The sequence below is a fragment of the Pan troglodytes genome, chromosome 15 (genome assembly GCF_028858775.2).
Source record: "Pan troglodytes isolate AG18354 chromosome 15, NHGRI_mPanTro3-v2.0_pri, whole genome shotgun sequence".
NCBI lineage: Eukaryota > Metazoa > Chordata > Mammalia > Primates > Hominidae > Pan > Pan troglodytes.
Genome location: NC_072413.2, coordinates 90,268,817 through 90,273,053, shown reverse-complemented (window position 1 = coordinate 90,273,053; position 4,237 = coordinate 90,268,817). Strand labels below are relative to the sequence as shown.

Genomic DNA, 4,237 nt, shown 5'->3' with positions numbered 1-4,237 from the left:
CTCCAGCATGGGCAACAGAGTGAGACATTGTCTCAAAAAAGAAGGAAGTCCACGTCCAAATTCCTGGAATCTGTCAATGTGATCTTATTTGGAAAAAAGGGTCTTTGTAGAAGGTTGAGTTAAAGCCCTTGAGATGAGATCATCCTGAATTACCTGGGTAGGCCCTAAATCCAATGCAAGTATCCTCAGAAGAGAGATATAGGGTGATTTGACAGAGAGAAGAGGAGGAGGGGTGTGACCACAGAGGCAGAGACAGGAGTGATGTAACTGCCAGCCAAGGGGGGCCTCAATATGATGTAATGAAAATAGTGCTGCACCTCTGTGGTCTCCCTTTCACAAACCCATAATCCCAGTCTAACCATGAGAGAATCACCAGACCAATCCCAGCTGAGAAACATTCTACAAAACACCTGACCAGTACTCCTCAAAACTGTCAAGATCATCAAAAAACAAGGAAAGCCTGAGGAACTGTCCCAGCAGAGGAGCCTCAGGAGTAAATGTAATGTCTCCTAGATGAGATCCTAGAACAGAACAAGGACGCCAGGTAAAAACGAAGGAAATAAGGCCAGGTGTGCTGGCTCAACACCTGTAATCCCAGCACTGTGGGAGGTCGAGGCAGGCGGGGGATCTCCTGAGCCCAGGAGTTCCAGGCTAGCCTGGCCAACATGGCAAAACCCCATCTCTACCAAAAAAAAAAAAAAAAAAAAAGCCATTCGTGGTGGCTCAAACCTGCAGTCCCATCTACTCGGGAGGCTGAGGTGGTGGGGATCGCCTGAGTCCGGGGAGGTGGAGGCTGTAGTGAGCCATGACTGTGCCACTGCACTCCAGCCTGGGTGACAGAGTGAGACCCTGTCTCAGAAAACAACGACGACAACAACAAAAAACTAAGGAAATCTGAAAAAGTATAGATGAGTTACTAATAATATATCAATATTGGTTCATCAGTTTTGACAAATGTACCCTATGTTAGTAGGCAGAAGTGAGAACAAGGCATCTAGGAACTCCCTGCAGTATTTTTACAACATCTCTGTAATTCCAATTCTATGCTAAAATATAAAGTTTATTTAAAAGTTAAAAAAAAAGAAAAGAAAGTGTTATTTATGACCTTAAAAAATTAAAAATAACAACCCCCCTGAAAAATAAACCCCTGACACATACACTTTCCAAACATGACATATACGAATGAACAACACACAAAGGAAATTGGAAGAAACCTGTGTTGTTTACCCCGGAGCGGACGCCTATGGGGGAAGGGACTAGGATTAGACCTGGAGAAAGGAGAAAGACACAACCACGATAATCTCAAAAGAGGATTCGAGTCCAGATGGGTGGTGACAGCGAGCCATCAAATGGGGGACATCAGCCCCCCAAGTCCGCGCGCCTGAAATCCTTTAACAAAAGGAGGGAAAGGGAGAGAGAGGTCCTGCCAAAGGTGGCTAGTGATCTCTGCAGCCACAGGAAAGGAAAATGTCTGTCTGGAGAGCGTTTCTGGAGGTCGTAGGGGAGAAAACGGCCTGATCGCCGGCTTCTGCTCTCCGCGGAAGCTGCCAAGCACAGGTCTAGGGCACATGGCTCAGAGACAAGAATTTTTTCTTTTTTCGAGATGGAAGTCTTGCTCTGTCACCCAAGCTGGAGGGCAGTGGTGTGATCTTGGCTCACTGCAACCTCGGCCTCCCAGATTTAAGCAATTCTCCTGCCTCAGCCTTCCGGAGTAGCTGGGATTACAGGCGCACCCATGCCCGGCTAAATTTTGTATTTTTTGTAGAGATGGGGTTTCATCGTGTTGGCCAGGCTGGTCTTGAACTCCTGACCTCGTGATCCACCTGCCTCGGCCTTCCAAAGTGCTGGGCTTACAGGCATAAACCACCATGCCCAGCCAAGAAATTTTTTGAAGAAAATTTTTAAAATATATGGAATGCTTCACAAATTTGTGTGTCATCTTTGCGCAGGGCCATGCTAAGCTTCTCTGTATTGTTCCAAGTTTGGAACAAAATTGCCAAAGTGACAGTTTTGTGCCTGCTGCTGCTACCTCCACCATCTGACTCCAGGCAACCTTATCTAACCTCCTACATCTCAGCTTCCTCATCTGTAAAATCGGCAAATGGGGATGATGATGATAATAATAATAATAATAATAATAATAATAATAATGACTTCTGAGGGTTAAAAGAGGTAAATGTATAAAAAGCACTTTCCAGTGTCTGACACATAAAGTCTTGATAAATGGTCACTATTATTATTTTAAATGCTTTTTTGAATCCATTTTCCCCTTAGGCCAGATTTACAATTATTTCCAGCAGGAAACGTGTTTCATTGCCTGCCCTGCCCATAACTCTCTTCTCAGATCCTGCTTCTCCAAAGGGCAAGCTGTAAGACCCTTCCCCTGTCCCCACTACCTGGCCTGTCCCGGCCACCCTGATGGGACAGGAAGTCTGACTCAAGTGAGCTGATCGGGTTAAGTTCTCTCAATAATTTAACCTAAGGGGCCACCAATTTTAGTGAATTGGTAAGAATGCACTGGACTTACATGGTCTCAAGGAGTCGTGGTCTGACCCAGTTGACACCCTTTGGAGTCAAAAGTCACCCAGAATTAGGCGAGCAGAAACAACATGTGATTTGGTTTGCAGAGGCGGGTGGAGCTCAGAGAGGCAGAGAAGATGAGGACAGTTCACGGGAGGCCCACCTGTACTTCCTCAATTAACTCCATCAGATTCCCTAATCCCTTTCAAGAAAACTCCTTCTCACTTGCATTTTTTGAATGGGCTTCTATTTATTACAACCAAAATAGCCCTGACTGAAATTTACAAGCATGTCTTACCCACCAGACTGGGACACCATCTGCAGTCCTAGCATCTAGTGTGGTTCTAGATCAATAGCTGATTGTTAAGAGTTGAATGAATGAATGAATGAATGAATGAACCAATGAAGGGACAAACAACACAGTCAGGCCTGTCCAGGCCCTCACCCTTTGCCAGCGTCCCTGCATTCAGCCTCAGTCACTTCCCCTGGCCCCTGGTGGTCTTTTGGTTGGCAGAATCCTCCCCTACATATCCCAGGATCCCAAAAGGCCGGAGGAAAAGAAGTCAGTTGAGTTACAGAGCCTGGAGTTCCCAACACACAGGGATGTTGAGAAAGAAACTGCAGATGGCCAAAGCGTCATCACAGAAGATACGGTTAACCCAGGGAGGCTGGCTGTTTCCAGGGCACAGGAAAGGGCACCTGCTTTGTCAGTGAGCCAAACAACGTGCTGCCGATGCCTTACACAAGGCATCCTGTGCAGGTCCTGAGCCTACTGGCCCTCAGCCACTTCCCCTGCCAGCTGCATTTCCCAGCTTCCTGCTGGGTGGGTCCAGCCAATGGAGGCAGTGGTGGGAGATTGGAGGGTGAGAGACAGGGAGAAGCTGAGCTATTTCTCCTCCTCCCTCTCTGCCTCAGATAGCACCCCAGCAAGAGCTGTGTGTGGCCACTGGACCAGCCCCCTGTGGGTCGAGCCCCCACCTGATGACCTGGCCCCTGGGCTTCAGTAACACCACCTCCTCTCCGCAGCCCCCCAGCTCACAGTTGTGTTCCTGCTGATCTCTGGATTGCCTCGCCCTCCCCCACTTGGCCTCCAAGCTCTGCCCTCACTTGTGTAACCAATTCCCTGTATTAAAGTAGCTCTGTTGGAAGTTCTCCAGGGGTTTCCATTCCCTAGCCAAACCCGTGTGGTTGGTATTATTTCCGGGCTGCAATGAGAAAACAAAACTGCAAGGAGAAGTAACTTGCCTCTGGTTATACCGCTAGTAAGTGGCAAAGCTGCATTTGAAGCCAGCTCTGTCTGACTCGAAGGCCACGTTTCATCTGCACACCCCCTTCCACTGCCCTCGGGCAGCCATCCACCCTCTAGGGGAGCTGGCCTCAGTTCCACCTGTACCGGTGCTGCCTTAGGAAGGACTCCTAGCCCCCTCTGGATGGGAGACGCCAGGCAATTTAGCAGCTGTTTCCAGGCACTGTGTTAAGCCCAGACACGTGGCCCCAGTCCGAAGCTCTGTTCCTAATGTTGGAAAATGTTTGCCCTGCTTCTTTCCTGCAGACCGCGAGAACAGGCTGTTCCAACGAGACTTGAAAAGCTGCCTTTGGTGGACTGACTTCCCGGTCCCCTCAAAGAGTGTCAGTCCTCAGGGTCTGTAATCCTCTCACTCCCAAAGTAAGAGGTGAGTTATTTTTCCCAGTGTGCTTCCCACCCCTGCCTCTGTCC

The 4,237-nt window shown here is 48.5% G+C and overlaps 1 non-coding gene across 1 annotated transcript; it reads right to left on the bottom strand.

Annotated features, from left to right (window-relative positions):
• Positions 1-1,904: 1,904 nt before the first annotated feature.
• LOC112205543 (U6 spliceosomal RNA) lies at positions 1,905-2,010 on the bottom strand. Its single transcript, XR_002939481.1, has one exon. It is a non-coding gene; the product is annotated as a U6 spliceosomal RNA (small nuclear RNA).
• Positions 2,011-4,237: the final 2,227 nt, after the last annotated feature.